The sequence below is a fragment of the Dipodomys merriami genome, unplaced genomic scaffold (genome assembly GCF_024711535.1).
Source record: "Dipodomys merriami isolate MVZ:Mamm:240054 unplaced genomic scaffold, mDipMer1.0.p SCAF_24, whole genome shotgun sequence".
Classification (NCBI taxonomy): Eukaryota; Metazoa; Chordata; class Mammalia; order Rodentia; family Heteromyidae; genus Dipodomys; species Dipodomys merriami.
In genome coordinates, this window is record NW_027203826.1 from 13240506 (window position 1) to 13260204 (window position 19699).

Consider the following 19699-nt stretch of genomic DNA (forward strand, 5'->3'; position numbering starts at 1 on the left):
CATAATTCCATTTGTTACCTTACACATATAATCACTCCTGATTTTTCTGCTTAGTTTTAATGTGTTGCTGCAAATTATAGTTTTCCTTGATTACTCTTAGTGACAGCTTCTTTTGAAGTATGTTCCATCTGCAGGCGAAACTGTCTCCTTATTATGGCCAGGAATTTCAGCTTCTATTTGATTTTTGCCTGTAGTGCTCAGGATAAGAAGAGAGAAACTGGGGCTCTATTTTATGTTTAGGTTGTCTTACGCCAACATTGTACTACAAAGACTGTGTTCTGAATCTTACTGTTATTTATCATTTCAGAATTATTTCCAAGAGTGGGGAAGTAATTTGGGGTGATTATTTATCATTTCAGAATTATTTCCAAGAGTGGGGAAGTAATTTGGGGTGATCTTCAACTCCATTTATTACATAAGTAAATGTCACTTTACCCAGATAAGTACTCAGTTGCAACTTGGGAGTTAAGTTTTATACGAGTCTATGTGTGAGTGTGAACTATACTTTGAATATCCTGCCACTACCAGAAAGGTTCTCTAATAATAATTTGCTATGCTTCTCCACTGTTTCTTTTCACATTACCCTGTGAGATAACGTGATGAGTTGTGAGCAGCATTTTTCTCTCCCGTGCTGAGTAGATGAGCTGGAAAGCCCACATGGCACAGGAAGAAGTTTCTTGATAAATGGGAGGCACCAGCCAAATGCTTCTTGCCATGAATTTGGCAGTTTGCTTTGCAGCAGATGTTGTCTTTCTATGCATGTCCTTCCTCTCCTGCCCTCCCTCCTCTTGATAAATATGTTGGGAACAGTACATATATATTTAGTGCTTTACATTTATCTGGGACAAGACTAGTACTTTGCATGAAAATTAAGTGGCTTCAGCAAAAAGGAACAGCCTGGCACATAAAAATACTTGGAAAACAGACTGAAAAAGGAGGATCTTCTAGAACCTGCCGAAATTAGAATTATGTCTGAGAATTGGATGGCAATTCTTTTTAAAATCTATTGCATTGGTTCCAGTTGAATGTGTGTGTGTGTGTGTGTGTGTGTGTGTGTGTGTGTGTGTGTGTGTGTGAGTTTGTGTTCAGCAAGACAGGGTGTGCTGTGTTTGAGAGACTCAAAGTATCCCCTAGACATATAAGGATTTAAGGACCAAATTTGTCTTTTTTTTTAAAGGTGAGTTCTTAGTGCACTCAAAATGTATTGGAATTTTCTGAAAACAGCAATAAGAAAATGACACTCTGAACTTTACAATGTTGGGGAGGGAGGAGTTGGGAAGGTGGGGAGGGAAGTGATGGCAGGGGAAAATCAAAGAAGGAAGTAACAATGCTCAATAGGAAATGCACTCTTTACCCTACTCATGTAACTGTAACTGCTCTCTACAGTATCTTTACAATAAAAATAGATTTAAAAAGAAGTAATAAGAACTTCTTTTGTGCCAATACTAAGGCTTGAAGTTTTGCTTGGCCTTTGCTTGGCATTTTTGCTCAAGGCTGGTGCTATACCACTTGGGCCACAACTTCTGGGTTTTTACTGGTTAATTGCAAATAAGAGTTTCACATTTATCTATCTTGGCTGACTTTGAACCTTGATTTTCAGAGCTCAGCCTCCTAAATAGATGGGATTGCAGGCGTTAGAAACTGGTGCTTGGCAAGAAGGTACATAGTATTTAATGTAAATATGTAAAAATGGATCTAGATAAATGGACAGGATGATGGGTTTGGGAGAGAATGATGAGAGGGATGTCATGGATTAAAATACATCGATCAATGTACATTTCAATGATATGTGACACTGAAACCACGTGGTACAACTACTTATGGAAGTAACTAAAATTAATAAAATTTATTTTAAATGACAAAAAAAGAAAATGATATACACAAGATTTTCCTGGAACATTGTCATGAACACTAAACCTGCAGAAATTAGGACTTGTTTTCTGAGATCCAGATTCATACCACTGCTATCTCCCACAAGAAGCTTCTAGTTGCTCTCAATTTATATTTGTACAGTATGCTCAGGATTCCAGGATTCATTTGTGTATCTTGACTTCTAGCTGGAATTTTCCGTATCTCACAGTCAGGCTTGGCTTGGCAAACAGAACCTCACTGGTGGATCATACTAATTGGGAAAGGGGGCCATGTCCCTATAAGAGCCATTCCTCTAGCTCAGGTCCAAATTAACAAGACACTGTACATAGACCCAAATACCATGCACATTCCAGAATATCATTTGTTTATTTACTTAGATGCTTTTCAAAAGTGCTTCCCTGTGACACTGTGGAGAACAAAAAGACAGGGTGTTTAATTTCATCCAGCTTAAAATTTCATAATTGAAGACCATCTGTTTAATACTAAAATGACCATTGGTAAATTATAGGATGCAAAAATAAGAGGCATTCTTTTTGAAGATAAAAGTGCTGGAATACTGTGAACTTCCATAGTTCTGGTGTTCTGTATCCAATAAACTGCAAAACCCTGAGGTACCCACCCTTGCATTCATTTCAGTGAGACAGTTTGGAAACTTTGGCTGGCAAGTGTGAATATGACATGAGCTTGCATTGATTGATGGGCTCAAGAAAACATAAGTAGAAAAATACGGAAGTTGGGGCTATGAAGGTATAGATAACAGCTTCTTCTAATCCTAAATATTATCCTGAAAGAAATCATAAATGGGGCTGGGAAGGTGGCTCAGTGGTAGAGCACTTGCCTTGCATGCTCGAGGCCCTGGGTTTGATTCCTCAGCACCACATAAGAAAAAAGCTGGAAGTGGCGCTGTGGCTCAAGTGGTAGAGTGCTAGCCTTGAGCTGGAGAGCTGAGGGACAGTGCCCAGGCCCAGAGTTCAGGCCCCACGACCGGACCCCCCCCCCAAAAAAAGAAATCATAAATGCATTATAGTTGCATCAGAAAAAAGTAAGCTCAGGGAAGATGGCTTAGTAGTAGAGTGCTTGTCTATCATGCATGAAGCACTGGGTTTGATTTCTCAGTACCACATAAACAGAAAAAGCTAGAAATAGTGTTGTGGCTCAAGTGCTGTCCTTGAGCAAAAGAAGCTCGGGGACAGTGCCCAGGTCCTGAGTTCAAGCCTCAGGACTGTCCAAAAAATATAGGCTTAGAAGTTAAGTGGAGGAGAGCATTATTAAGATGGGTGTGTGTGTGTGTGTGTGTGTGTGTGTGTGTGTGTGTGTGTGTGTGTGTGTGTGTGTGTGTGTGATAGTTAAGCATTTTCACATATATATACATGTATATACAAACATATTTTTTTAGCTTGGCATTGATGACTCAGAAAGAGTGAGTCTGAGAATACAAGGATCAAGTGGATGCCATCCTGGGCAGAGAAGCTCATGAGACAACTTCTCAAACCATATCTGAGTTGAGTGGCTTATACCTGTCATCTCAATATACACTGGAGGCTGAGAAAGAAAGGATTACCATTCCAGGACAACCTTAGCATGAAAATCTGCGAGATTCTGTCTCTACAGTGGGAAGCTGGGTATGGGGGCATGTGCTACCTGGGTAAGAAATAAGACCCTATCTTAAAATGAACCAGTTAAAAAGAGAGCTAGAGTATTACTCAGCAGTATTGTGCAGCCTAGTAAGCATGAGGCCCTGGAGATCATATTCCAATCATGTCAAAAATAATAAAAAAGGGTTGAGGTTTTTTTTGACATTTACAGAAAAAGTTAAGTGGTCACATAGGAATAAGAAGTCATATCCTCTCAGTTCCTGTAGATTTTGTGTAACCTGGTGGTAGACTTTGAAACTAAGAGTTAAGTGTCAATTTATACAAGACACTTTCCCAGCAGGGAAAGTTACCTGAGAGCAAGGACTTTATAGAGTTCAAGTCTGGGTTCATGCCTGGTCTTTATACTTAGTTATCATGGGAGCTTACCAAGTAGTAGTCTTTGTTTTTTATGCTGTGTTTTCTTATATACATGAGATATCTATTTCTTGAAGCCTTTATATGAATAAGATCATATACATAATTTTTTTGGAATGGTGTCTGGCCCATGGTAAGAATTCTATGCAAGAGAGTATTATGTGCAACTACAAGATCCGTCTGTAACTACAAGTTTGAGCCCTGGAGGGAACAGGTTTAGTGATTGTCTTATTTCTAGAACTGAGACTCCCTAAGCAAAGAGCACTTTTTAAATGGGATTTACTTTTATCGGTGGAAAATCCCTTAAGGAAGTTGAAGCCTTAAGCCTTGGATTAAAAGCTGATTGATAATTCAATTCTAATTCAGTGGTGTGAGTTCAGCCATCAGTGCTATGTTTGAAATGTAACAGTACAGTTGATTTTTAGTCAATAATTTTAAGGGCTACTAAACTAAATTGTTAAGAGCTTTGTGCTTGGGAAGCCTGAATCCTGAATATCTGGTTGCTTATAACAAAATTAATACCACAGTTAATTTACATCAAAAAATGACTTTAATTCTGGGACAGCTTGAGACCATGTCACACATGTCATGACTTCTATACCTTCTGATGCTCATTGAGAGAACTATTCTGATTTCCCTGATGTTATCACCTGCAAGATATTTCTCATGCTGTCTCTCCACTGGACTCAGCTCAACTATGCTGGAAATGTGGGAGTCCACTCTCTCTGGTTGCAAATGTGTCATATTCTTCCTGTTGTATCTCATGAGGATGATAAGAGTAGGCTCTGTTAACTGCACATCTCTGTGTGAAGATTTGCTCACATAGGACTTGAGTCTAACTCCAGTTCACAGTCTGTCCCTTGTCAGATCACAATGAATCTTTTTTTGTGAATATTATTTCAAATTTTTACTTGATATTGACATTGTCAGGTGAGTCTAGGATCAAGAAAAGCTCTCTTTAGGATCCTCAATCACCAATGTTGTGATGGTACCTTCACACATAGCAGAAATATTGCTGGGTGGAGCAGGGTACCATGTGGATGTTGAGGGAGAATCACATTCAGGGTGTCTACAAAACTGTGTGGAGAAATCATATGCAAGGGTGATGAATTGCCAGTTCACTTAACTGACTGGCAGCATTTGAATTTGGTGCAGGAACTCATCCTTTTCTCCCAGAAGTGCTTGTGTTACTGAGCTTCCAAGATTTCCTCATTTTCTGCATACATGTGCGTGCGTGCGCGTGCGCGCACACACACACACACGCTCCTCTTTGCTGATTCTACCACTTTTTCCTGATACCTAAGTATTAAAATATCCTAGGGTAGTTGTTTTACTGACCTCACTCTAAATCTTCTCTGTAAATATGATTTACAAATGACACTCAGAGCTTTCATTATATATTTATAAATTTAGCCCAGACCTTTTCCTTGACCTTTAGTGGGATTTTAGACTCACATCCTACTTCCTATTCATTGGAGAACACTCGTTCTATATAGCCAATGGTCATCTCCTAACCTGAGCAGAACAAGCCTCTTGATTTTCTTCCCCCAATTAGGTCCATATGTAGGAATTCTCACCTCAAGGGGAACTCCAGCCTTCTGGCCACATAGGCTGTAATCTTAAGAACTTTGCTTGACTCTGATCTTTTATGTCTTTTATATCTGTAAATAAAGATTTTAGGATCTTGCAAAATATTTTCAGAACTTACTATTTTGTTGTTTTTACTGGTTGTGGGGCTTGAACTCAGGACCTGGGTGCTGTCCTTGAGCCTCTTTGTACCCAAAGCTACCAATTGAGCCACAGCTCAATTTTGAGTAGTTAATTGGAGATAGAGTCTGGCAGGGATTTTTCTGCTGGCCTGGACCGGCTTCAAACTGCAATCCTCGTGTCTCAGCCTCTTGAGTAATTAGGATTACAGGCATGAGCCACCAGCACCTGGCTCAGAACTTACTATTTTGAACCACCTCTAATGCTACATCCTACTTTAAACTCCATTCTGCTTCTCCCATGGATTGTAGCAAAAAGAAAAATAAATTTCATTTCTGTCCTTTTCGTACCAGGCTTGTCTGCACAACAGTCTAGAAGTTATAATAACAATCTGTCATTCATCCTTCTGCTTCCAAGTTTACTTAGATCAAAAGTCCTTGCACTGGTATACAGAGTTCTTCAGGATTTGGCCTTTTATTGCCTGGTTGACCTTTAGGACTACTATTCTCCTTCTTTTTCTATTTACCCTCCTCCCCATTAGTCTCTCTCATCCACAAGATACCAATAATATTCTCACTCCAAGCCCTAAAACCTCCCAATGCCTAGTATATTCTTTCCCCAGAACAATCTCAAGGCTGGCTTTCTCACCAGTGTCAGGCCTTTATATAGATCAGCTTAATGAAATTCCATTGACTATATTTAAAAATTACAACTCATTGTCTTCATGCATAATCATCTGAACTATTACAAATTTTATTGACTTTTTAAAAGCATCCTTTCCATCTCCCTTAAGAAGGGAGCAGACATTCTTGTCTGTTGAGCTCACTTCTGTACATATATTGTCTGAACACATAACAAGGCCTTCAATAAATAAACTGAAAGAAAGTGTGTGTGTGTGTGTGTGTGTGTGTGTGTGTGTGTGTGTGTGATGGCTACAAAGACATCAGAGTCAACCAGTGTTAATGAGGCAGAATGTTTGACCTCACAAGCAAACTGCCTACCAAAGATATAGTGAAATCTATGAAACCAGTGCCTTTATTCAAAATGGAAATGTTTTGTTTGTACAGTAGATTAAGGTTATTTTATTATTTTATCCCTTTTTTTAGATGAATTTGTTTAATTTAGCTGGAAGCATTTGTTGTCAGAGTGGCTGGAACTGAGGCTTAAATAAGAAGCCATTTAGGTATCTAATATAAGGAAAAAGAAGGTAAATTATTTGTTTCAAATTATTAAAAGTATATATTAGCTGGTATAAATATATATGAAATGTGTTCACTTCAAGAGCTGCCTTTTGGTATCATTTTTTTGTGATGTAATAATACATGTCCTCAGAGTAAGTAGCATTTTTCAATAATGGTTAATTATTTGCAATATTGGGGTTCAAGATCAGGGCCTTGGTCTTGCTAGATAGGCACCACAAATAGCATTTTTCACTTAGACAGCTAAGAAATGGTATTTTTTAAGCAGAAGATTTGGATAATGTTTAAAGTTTTTGTTGTTAGCTGATCTTGGATTTTGCAGTTTCCAGGTATTGATTAAAGATTCTGTATTAAGAAATCCTAGTCTTTCTTCAGCCTTTTTATGGAAGGGTCATATTTACATATTCTGCTCTTCCATTAAATGGTAGTCCCTTGACTTTATAATGTATGATATTGAAAATTTCAAATGTACACGAAAGTAGATAGAAGAATATAATGAAACTTCTATGAATCTATAATGTAGCTTTAAAATTATCAATACATTTCCAATGTAATTTCCTTCATTCCTTTGTGAATATCTTCCATCTTCTTTCTCCTACACTGAAAAATTCTAGTTTTTAACAACAGTGGAAATGATATAATTAGAATAACACGTAATTACTTTTTTACTCAGTTCCACAAATGCACATAAAACTGTATCTGGAAACAACCCACAACACTGCCACCAGAAAATTAGTAACTGAACGTTTGAATTGTTTCTCTGTCCCTACAAAGCATTCTTCTACCAGTACACAAACAAATACACTATTTTAATATTATGTCATTTGGAATAGTTCTTGACTTGAAGTGATTTGTTGAAACTCTTCAGGCATTTTCCCACATTTTTTGACATGTCCATATATGCATACAATATACCTTGATCATATTTATCCCCTCTTTTATTTTCCTCAATTCATACAGCATTCCCAAACCAAATTCAGCAACTTTCATTGGCCTATTTTCACAGAAAAGCATAAGGTACTTTCAACATATTCGCTCTTCTTCACTCTCCCTGCTCACCTCCCTCCTTTACTAAGAACCAAACCCCCACACAGAACCGTGTGTCATTCATTGTTAAGTATATGTCATTGTTTGAAGGTTTTTCACCATGGCATTTAACACATGTATTATATAGTACTTTAACCTGATTGACTCCACACTTATTCTCATTTTCCCATCCCCAATAAGCGCTATTATTCAACAGTTTTCAATGATTTTTTATTTTATTATTATTTTCATTTTATTTTTACTTATTTATTATTTTTGCCAGTGGTGCTTGAACTCTAGGCCTGGGCGCTGTCCCTCAGCTCTTCAGCTCAAGGCTAATGCTCTACCACTTGAGCCACAGCGCCACTTCTGGTTTTCTGAGTGGTTTATTGGAGATAAGAGTCTCACGGACTTTTCCTGCCTGAGCTGGCTTTGAACCATGATCCTCAGATCTCAGCCTCCTGAGTAGCTAGGATTACAGGGTGAGCCACCAGCGCCCGGCACCATTCAATAAATTTTATTTTGATATCTTCATTCACAGATAAAATGTAGACATTACCTTTTATGTTGCTTTATATAATGTAAACACTGCTAGTTATGTTGCTTTATATTTATACAAAATAAATCAAAATCTGCTAAATTAGGTATTTTATTTATTTTTTGAGGTATTTTCAAAGAAACCTAGCCTATAATTGTGATCACTTGTAGAACTTGCCTTTCTCATATGGAATATTTCTTTTTAACTTCATAGTTTATTTTTATTATTTATTTATTTATTTATTACTGTTGTATTGTTTGTTGGTCTGAAGGAGACTTCTAATTCTTGTTGGTTGTTTTCATTAAGGGGCAGCTGTATCCATGGTATAAGTATTCCATAATTGAAACAGGTAGCCCTCTGTGGATACATGGTTTCTAGTCAATCACTAATGGGTTTACCAAATCTTTTGAGTGGACTCAGCTTTTCATATGTATGGGTGTGCATATATGTGTATGCATGCGTTATGTATGTTTTAAAGGAGTGAATCTTTGGCATCAATTTTCTTAGAAGGGGAATTCCTGGGTCATAGGCTAAATGCATATACAGACTTATTAAATGCTTCCAAATTTTTCTGCTTTGTATTATATCATTTTGCATTGCCAACACTAACATTTGATAATAATTGTTCCTTTTTGTCTTATTAAGAGATTATGTCACAAAGCTAAAATTTTGCTAATCTTTGAGAAAAAATATACTTCAGTGTATTTGGTTTTATTTTAATTTTTATTTACTGATTTATAGAGAAGCAACGAAGGTTAGTAATAGGCCTTGAACTCAGGCCTCACTGTCTGGCTCAGCTTGCTTGTTCACAGTGGGTACCACTTGAGCCATGTCTCCATTCTGGCATTTTGCTAGTTCACTGGAGGTGATATCTCATAAACCTTTCTGACCCTGCTGGCTTTGAAATGCTATTTTCCAGGTTTCAGCCACCTAAGTAGCTAAACTTACAGGAGTGAATCATAGTCAGTACTACTGTTATTATAGTGTATTTGTAATTTGGATTTCTCTCTAAATGAAACAGAATCTCTTTTTTTTTTTGTCAAACATGGGGTTTGAACTCTGGGCCTGGGTGCTATCCATCAGCTCTTCAGTTCAAGGTAAGAGCTCTACCACTTGAGCACCACTTCCAGTTTTCTGGTGGTTTATTGGAGATAAGAGTTTCACGGACTTTCCTGCCTGGGCTGGCTTTGAACCACGATCCTTAGATCTCAGCCTCCTGAGTATCTAGGATTACAGGCATGAGCCACTCATGCCCAGCAGCAGAAACTTTTTTCATGTTTTTAAGAGACATTTGCATTTCTTTGCTTCTGAACTATGTTTATTCTATCCCATTTTCCATTCTTTCAATTACTTCTTTATCTGTGATACAAGTAGCAAGTATTTCACCACCTTGTCTTTTTTTCTTGGCCTATAATATCTTTCACAAACAATAGTTTCACAATATTATTATTTTATGTAAATAAATTAATCCATCATTTTCATACTCTTTCTTGGATTTTGAGTCAGTTAGGAAAGTTTTTCCCTCTTTCAGATTATAAAGGGCTTCACAGATTTTCTTCTGTTTTTATGTTTAATTCATTTACATCTAATTCTTTAAAATTTTTGCAATTAATTCTATTACGTTTGGTTTTAAAAAACTATTTTTTCTGTGCAGTTTTCCTATTATCCTAACATTCTTCATTGTAGACTTTCTCTCACCCATAACTAATTTGAAATGCAGTCTTTATTGTATCAGAATTTACATTTGTAATGCAGTAATCTTTTCTAATGCTCATTAACTCAGAAATTATTCTCATACCTGACATATTATTTTTGTTTCCACTGGAGCCACTTCCTCTGGGGACAATGAGCAAGATGTGATTACCACCTCCAATGTGGTAATTTTCCATCGGAGTACAGATCAGAGCCAAGTTGCCCTTTAGATTTAATAATTCCCAATTTTAACTTTTTCTTCTAAGATTTTCTCTCCCTCCAATCTTCACACTAGGGGTAAGGAACACTTTTCCTGCCAAGAGCACTTTAATATTTGATTTTAATTTGCATTGATATTTATGCTGTTAAGAAAAAGTTCCCCAATTTATTCAATTTGAGTCTATCTGGTTTCATGGGCCTTAAACAGACCAAAGGCTGGGTACTCCCCACCCCTACTTTAAAGTTAAGCGTTTAATCCTTTTATATTTCTCAAATGACATTCTCTTGTCAAACATAGTTCATCTCTCTTCACTTCCCATAAAATCAGTTCACGACCGTGATTTTCATCTCTGATTTATTTCCCAGTGCCTTCTGATTCCTTCCTTCCCAGAACCTTAATTTTCAACTGAAGCATATTTCAGATGGACAGATGTAAAATAGCTTTTTCCTTAACACTCCTTACAATCCTGTCTCTCTCGGGTTTCTTTTTTCCACAACTAAAACAAACAGCTGATCTGCCCTTCTGTTTAATATCCTATTATCTGCAAGACAGAATGCCCAAGTGTTAATGAACTCAACAAGGTTTCCTGCACCCCCTTCAACTCATCCTCTGCCCTGTGTCCCTTGTGCACTGCACTTCTGTGATCCCACACCACTTGCAGGTTAATTTGATACTCTAGATTGCTTTGGCACGTGTGAACCTGCACCTCTGTGCTCAGCCAGTCTCTCTGCTTGCAAGGTCTAGCTCTTCTGCCTTTCCATTCCAAAGCATCCTCTTCATCACACCTTTCCCTTGCCTGATTCCACCTCCAATCCCCAACACCACAACTCCATCCCTGTCCCATGCCATAATCTTGGGTTGAAGGAATTATATGAAGGAAATGTGAAAGCTAATCCCAAGAGTTTTCACATTCCATTTGCCTATTTCTGAAATGATCAAATTGGGAGCTCTTTGGTGTCTTGATTGTGCTGGCGAATACATGAAACAACAGAGGTGCTAAAACTATAACAAACACATACACATCAATGAGTACAACTTAAACGGGCGAAGACTGAAGATGATCGGTGTGTTGTAGCCATGACTGTACTTTGGCTCTTTTATTACACCACAACTTTACAAAGTGTTACCAATGAGCATCTTTGCATAGTTCTTACATCTGCATGCCAACCTACAATTTGAAGAAAATTTTCAAAGAAATTGTAAACAGTCAACATTGTCATATAAAATACTTAAAATAGTTCATAGAATGTACCATACAAAATTGATGTTTAGATTAGGGACTACCTCAGGCTGGCATTAAGCCACAAAGTTGAACACTAAGGAAGGCACCCTCAATTAGGCCCTCAATGATATGCTCCAGAATGGTGTATTTCCTCCTTGCATGTCTGCTACTGACACTTACTTTCTTATCTCAATGATGCAGGGCATGTCTTCCTTGAATATTAAATCAAAATATGAGAAAGGCTGAGTCCCAATCGCTAATACATGTAATCCTAGCTACTGAGGATATTGAGATTTGAAGATCATGGTTGAAAGTCAACCCCAGCAGACTCTTATCTCCAATTAGCCACCCAGAAGCCAGAAGTAGAGCTGTTGCTCAACTGTTAAAAGGCTAGCCTCATATGAAAGAGATAAGAGGCAGTGCCTGGGCCCTGAGTTCAAACTCTAGGGCTAGCCCAAAAAAGCGAGAAAGAAGTTTATGACTATAATTAGTGCTGTGGTCTACCATCCTTTTACTCCATGTGAGTTTCAAGAATAATCTTCTCCCTCAAGTTAAGTCTGTAAGAGGACCCATATTTCTTTGAGGTACTTGGTGAAATGCCAAGAGGAATAGCACAAGAAGAAATGGGCAGGCTGTGTCTCACCCCAGGTTGACAAGCCAAAAGTGAAACACCTTGGTCTACGGCTCATGGATGGAATTTCCCTCCACACAGCTTGCACTGAAAGAGGATTTTCTGAACTTTTCAAAGAACAGGAACCTCTCTATTTTCTTGACTCATCTCCATAATTATTATCATCCTTATGTGATTAAAAAAATATCAGGATTAAAGAATATCATCCATCATTCTACCTTCCCTGAAATCAGGCAGCAAACAATGTTACTGAAAACTCTTCACCAAAGGACACACATCATTACCCTTCCAAAAAAGGTGGAAGGGTATTTAGTTGAGCATATGGTTTTAAGTAAATCTGTTATTAATAAATGTTTTGCTCATCAACAAAAATGTGATGATCCATTATACTCTAGAGTTCTCAATTGTAAAAGAATAAATGTAGCTGTGGGTAATGACACAGAACTAGAACTCACTGAGTGAACAAAGCAAGAAGCAAAAATATGTATTACACAATTTGGCTTTGATTTCTTACAAAACAAAACCAAAGTATAAAATACCTTTTTGACTATATATGTCAAAAATGCATGCCAATCTTCACAGAAATGCAAGATGATAGCTATAATTTCGGGAAAGATTAGTAGTAATAGAGGAACTATAGTGTGCATTATACATTTGTTGTATGTTTAAAAGCAGAAATATATTCATCTATTATGTGAAAAAAATTAAAAATAATCATAGGACAGAGAAATAAACACTGCCAAAACCAAATCCAAAGCCAAAATAGAACCCCTAACAAAAGCTCACATAAACCATTTTTCTGTTAGATTGATGTACCAATTTGGAAACTTTTTATAGTCTTCTACTGGTTAACTCAAGGATCTTCTATTTGCTAGTCAATTGGAAAAGTCTTCAGAGTCTTTGTCTAGCATTAGATCAACACACATGCTTTCATTTTATAAAGTAATTTGGCACTGCTCCAATTAAGACTCAGAGTCTTGTGTTTTCTAGGCAGGCACACTACCAGTGAGCCACATCCATAACTTTTAGTTTCTATTATTATTTTGTTATTATTATTATTTGGATAGAGTGTTGTGTTTTTGTACAGCACTAGGTTGAGGCTACAATTTTCCTGTTTCTCCTTAGATTACAGGAATACCTCCAGAACACCTGGCTTGTTGGTTAATATCAAATCTCGCTAAATATTCCCCACGCTGAACTGAACCATGATCCTCCTATTTTCTACTTACCCAATAGCTAAGATTAGAGGAATTCACTACCACACTTGTCCCAGTGACATCTCTTTTGACATTGCAATAAGTTTTCATTTTGGAAATTGTTTCAAACATTGTTCTGGAAGAAGTTAGTCTTTATAGCTACAAAATATTGTAATTAAGGACTCAAATGGTTTTTCTTTCTTTGTATTGTTTCTAACATATTTATAAGATGATTTCTTGGTTCTTTGTATGCCCCTCCCCCATGGTATAACCCTTGTTTTCACTGTATTTGATGTTGTTATAATTTGGGAAGAGGAAGGGAAAAAACAGTGTTTAAATAGGGACACAGGTGGACCCATTGTAACAATGAGATGTACAAGACATTATGTTGAAAAATAAACTTTACAGCTTTGGTGGGGGGAGATAGGAGGGCAGGGATGGTAAGGGGAAACAAAGGAGGAGGCAACAATGCTTGATAAGAAATGTACTCATTACCTTGCTCATGTAATTGTAACCTCTCTATATAGTATTTTCACAAGAAAAAAAACTTATTAAGGGCTGGGAAGGTGGCTCAGTGGTAGAGCGCTTGCCTTGCATGCCTGAGGACCTGGGTTCGATTCCTCAGCACCACATAAGCAAAAAGAAAAAAGCCGGAAGTGGTGCTGTGGCTCAAGTGGTAGAGTGCTAGCCTTGAGCTGAAGAGCTGAGGGACAGCACCCAGGCCAGAGTTGAAGCCCCATGACTGGACCACCCAACAAAAAAACTTATTAATAAAAAAAAGAATTTCTCTTAAAACTAATGTCAGGGGTGCCAGGCACCAGTGGCTCATGCTTGTAATCCTAACTACTCAGGAGGCTGAGATCTGAAGATCATTGTTCAAAGCCAGCCCAGGCAGGAAAGTCTCTGAGACTCTTATCTCCAATTAACCAACCCCTCCAAAACAAAAACAAAAACAAAAGCCATCAGGGGCTACAGTATAGGACATGTGCTTAACTTGCAAGAAAGCTTTTGTTCATCCTCAGGTCCTAACCCTAACCAAACAAAAATATCTAATGTCACCTTTGCTTCTCTGCATCTTTTCCAGGTTTTTCTAGTTTTTTATCAAAAGCTACCTTGGCAGTTAGCAAGAACTCAGAACACAGATGGTTTGTTTTATTGTACTTAACACCTGCATAGTGCTAGGTCAGCATTTGCAGTTCCAAAAACTCTATTATATCTATGAAGGAAATGTTTTATGTGCTATTGAGAAACATTGACTATTTTTCTTGCCTGTAATTGGAAGACATGTCTTGGTGACTCAGGATATTACAGCTGTCAGCATTCCCCTTGCAGATATGGAAGCAATTGACCATGGGGATAGGCAAATTGGATTGTTTCTTTCTTGCTCGGCAATTTATGGCTCTTAGGTGCCAGGCTTTGTGCTGAACTCTGGGTAGATAAAGTGGGCAAAGACACCTGGCAATGAGTCCCTATGTCTGAACCATAGGGACTCATTGAATGCAGCTGTCTTCAGTAGATGGCTGCATACAGAGGCATGATGGCAGAGTGCAAAGCACAGAAGACCTACACAAAAGGTCAAATGTCACGCTTGCAACTCATAGTATGGCTGCCGGGAAAGTGGAGTTCAGTTTGAACTTTAGAAGATGTGTAAGAGAAAGCAGCAAGTGAGGTCTACAATTTGGGCAGAAGAAACACACAATTCTACTCAAGAAACTCCTAATCTTTTGTGGGGTCACGTGAAATAGGAGAATTTCTTGATTTGTAAGATTGAAATTTGTCAAATATTGGTAATTTCATGTGGTGAAACCCCACCGTTCTCTATGACTGCTTGAAACAGAAAAATGGTGAGCTGAGAGGTGGGCAGGAATAGATGCAAAAGAGCTATGTCTGCACTACTCACACCATGTATCATCAGATCACCTTCGCTGTGGGGCCATTTTGTGTTTTGGGGCACTTACAGCAGCATCCTGGCTTCTACCCGCTAGGGGTCAGTAGATTTCTTACCAGTTATGATAACCAAAAATCTCACACATTTTCTGTCTCCTGTCCCCTTTAGGGATGCATATATCACCCCAATTGGAAAACACTTAGATAAGAATTTGAACGTAACCTTGAGAACCACAGTAAAGCATACAGAGTTCATGGAGAATATCAGATTTTCTCAGGCAGAAAATGAGTTAGCAAGCAACAGACAGGAGATGTGGATGCCTACAGAGCTATTATAATAACCAAACCGAGGTGTGGTAACAGGAAGAATGGAAGAAAGGGACCTGAAAAAAATGGAGATGACACTGGTTTAGAAAGTCAATTATGGAAGTGTGTGCAATGGAGGGAATGGAAATGTGAACAGAAGGGAGGATTCTCTTCCAAGACAAAAAAAAAAGCAAATAGAGTGATAACTGGACATTTTTAGAGGGAAAATAGCTGTCATTAGCAACAACATGAGTGTCTAAAGCAGCAATTTCTGAGGCTAATGGAATGATGTTTGGAAATATTCCTCCTAGACAAAGATCAGGAATGCCAGTTTCAATCTCCTTATTTTTCATCTGTTTCTCTAAAACGTCACAGTAAATTAGACAAAGTCTGCATGCTTGTGAGAATTGAAAAGTATTGATTTTTCCTAGTACCTTGGAACTGTCATGTTCATTCTTACTCCAGGTCATCTCAAGGCCTAATCCTTCCATCTATAAAGCTCTGCCTGCTTCTCTTTACCTACCACTTTTTTCAAGGTCTTCAAAATAACTTTATTATGTCCTGTATTGGGCAGCACCTACGCTAAAACTGGAACAATGAAGAGAAGATTAGCATGGTCTGTATGCAAGGATGACATGCAATGCAAATTCATGAACACACACACACACACACACACACACACACACACATGCTTCATCAAGAGAACCTTCTAGGACTTCTGTCCGGACCCAAGATGTGTTTTAACCTGCCTGATTTATTATTTCATAGCATCTAATATATCTTTTGATAATTCACTTCATGATACTCCTGTACTTATAATACCACTCCCTGATTGGCTGTAAGCTCAGTGGGAGTTAGAGCCTGTTTATCTTGTCACTACTCTATCTCCAGCACCTGGCTTAGTACCTGCCACTTATTTAGGGGGTGAAGTTCAATGTAGAGCTCTTAACTATCATGGGCAAGGCCTTGGGGTCCATCTGCAGGAAGAAATAGTGATGATGATGATGATGATGATGATGATGATGATGATGATGATGATGATGATGATGATGATGTAAGAATAGAAAAAATAGTCTTGACTGTCTCTTGAAATGTTTCAGGAGACTGAGATTAGAGACAGTAGATTCCACACCTGGAATGTATGTACACACATGCACATGTGCACACACACACACTCACACACAGACCTGGAAGGAACTTCAGAGTTCATGTATTTATATTCCCACTGAGTGAGGAACCAGGGAAAGCTACAGAAAAAAGTCCATCTGAAGTATGTTAGTGAGGTTAGCTTTGTAGTCAGAGGTAACTCACTCCCCTGTAGAACTTCTAGACCCATAGGAGGCCTCTCACAAGCACCTACTGAATAACTGATGGAGAGAAACCTGCCACTTGCCTCCTATCTCCTTGGGTGAAGAATTGGTATTGGGAATCCAGTCCTCTTATAAGTTTGGCTTGTGCTGTGTGCTCTAAGAGCAGGCTCACCTGGGCTTAAGAGGTATGCCTCCAGAAGGAAAGAAGTCAAAGCCCACACAGATCTGGCTTCAATAAGCACAGCCAAAAAAAGACCTAGGATAAGTGGGTAACTCTACTCCCTGGCAACTGGCCATCTAACCAGCAAACTATTTGTTGCTAAATTGTGCTAAAGGTACTGCTATATGTTCCCTGGAGATACGGTATAGCATTATTCAGAAATAGAAATCTGCTTCTACATGCGTTCTGTTTCTCAGAATGGTGCTTGAAAAAGTGGGTGGGTAAGAGAAGGAGAGATTTTCAGAGGACATTGCTGTAAACATGGTAGAAAAATGGAGCAATTAATTTTTGCTGCTGGTCTTTTGTTCATCATGGTATTATTTATTACTGTAATAAATTGCTTGTGACTCCTGGGTCTTAAATGACTTCACCACCATTTCCTAATCATAGTACAGCTTGATTAGTTCATATAAGAATTATATTCACTCTCAGAGTTTCCAATTTACCCCATTTCACTGCATACTAGATGAGATGTTATTTTTCATTTTAATGGAAACTTCCTCTTGAATGCTTTCATATTATAAGGAAAAAATGAGCTTGAACATTAAAGAACAAAATGTTTTGATTTATGGAAAAATATTATCTGATGTGGGCATTTACTAATAAAAATTCATCTTTCCTGAAAAGTTAAATCCATACTTCATAACCCAGTGCAAGTAGCGTGTGTACACATGTATATATACATATACATATACATATTTCTCCATAGCCAGCTAAATAGGAAGTTAATACTATGAAGCTTCCACTAAATTAGCAAGCATTAAACAAGCACCCATATCATTAGTTTACTCACATTTTAAATTATGTTTCAGCCTTTATGATACATAAGAAATTGTAACAAATAACTCTTTAGAAAACCTCATTAATACAATGAAGGTCATTGTGGCAGAGATTTATGCAAAAACGTGTCATATTTGCATTGATCTGCTTTTATTATGGGAGTTATAAAACCATGACTAATCTTATTTATTCTGCTTATTCTGTGATTTATATAAATTGTATCTTACAGTGAACCTGTCACAAACTTAACTGACTGACCTTGTACCTGAAAGGTGTTTCATACCATTCTCTCGAAAAGGCTTGAAACTTCCCAGTCATTTTCTCAGAAGCTCCACTCAGTGACAGTGCTAAAATGTCAAAGAAGAGCTGAACAGGAACAAAAGGCACATGCCATGCAGAAGGATGTTCTATATGGAAAACAAATAGGTGCTTTCTCCTTACTTTCAAATATGAGTCCAACCTTGTTCATTCGTTCATATATGTTTCCTAACCACCCTGATGTACCAGTAGTTGTAGCTATTGGGATGTTGAAATTGTACAAAGAAAGGGTCCCTGCCCTGTTGGCTGATCTACCAGCAGGGAGATGGGTGGATTGGAAAATGCCCACATACAAATTGGTAATAACTGCTTTACTTTGAGTGGTGAAGTAGATGAAGGAAAAGACTTCCAAGGTTGGCTACTCTGAGATGATATTTAAGCAGAGATCAAATGATGTCATTGAAGAATTCAGAACAACAATGTTGTAGACAGAAGGAAGATAATGTATAGAAACCCCAAAGAAAGAACATAATGTATAAGTGGAGTCATCATGTTTATTTAAATGTTTTTATTGTGAAAATATTGTACAGAAGGGTTACAACCACATGAGCAAGGTAATGAGTACATTTCTTATCAAGCATTGTTGCCTCCTCCTTTGTTTTTCCCCTACCATCCCTTCCCTCCCATCTCCACAACTACATTCCCCTTTCTATCCCCCCACCTAAATTGTAAAGTTCGTTTTCCAACATGGCATATTGTACATCTCATTGTTGCAATGAGTCAACCTGTATCCCTATTTAAACAATTTGTTTATTCCCTTCTTCTTCCCAAATTATACCAACATCAAATACAGTGAAAACAGGGGGAGGGACATACAAAGCAAAAAAAAAATCACGTGGTACCTTATAAATACATTAGAAACAATAGTAAGAAAGAAAAAAAAAACACTTGTGTCCTTATCTTGGGGTTCATTTTGCTTAACATCATCTTATCTGACCTTTTCTGCTTGTCTCAGATATATACTAGTAATTGCAAATAAGGGAAACCATGGGACCTATGTTTCTTTGTTCCTGGCTTACTTCACTTATCTCCTATGTGCCTGAAGAATCACAGAAGACCACTTTAGCAACTTAGACAGAAAGCGAGAGTGGTGTGGATGAGCCTGCCAGAGTTGGGAATGGAGAGATGGGCCCAATGTGTTTTGGGTTCAATGTAAATAGAAGAGAGAAGAAAATTCAGGATCAGTCTATAAGGATGAATGCCAGTACCATCTACTGGGATAGGGACAATGGGAGAAGGAACTGACTATGGTAGAGACTTACATGTCATCCAGATGCTGGATGGACAGGTAAAGATACGTCTGAAGCATGCCTGAAGAAGGCATAACCAGAAATATACATTTTAAAGTACTGTTGATGTATAGATGATACAGGGTTGGATCGATTTACTATACTCTATTCTATCTTATTATATATATATATATGTTTATACATATATACATATATATGTATTGCCAGTCCTGGGGCATGAATTCAGGCCTTCATGCTTACCTTTTTCACTCAAAGCTCGCACTCTACCACTTGAGTCACAACCCCCTCCTCCTCTTTTGCTAGTTATTTGGAAATA

The 19699-nt window shown here is 37.9% G+C and overlaps 1 protein-coding gene and 1 pseudogene across 2 annotated transcripts in view; both read left to right on the plus strand.

The window, feature by feature from the left end:
- Window positions 1–19699, plus strand: part of Pld5 (phospholipase D family member 5) — a 350998-nt gene that overhangs the window by 89898 nt on the left and 241401 nt on the right. The gene's annotated exons all lie outside the window — the stretch shown is intronic.
- On the plus strand, window positions 16064–16157 carry LOC138835872 (U6 spliceosomal RNA; annotated as a pseudogene).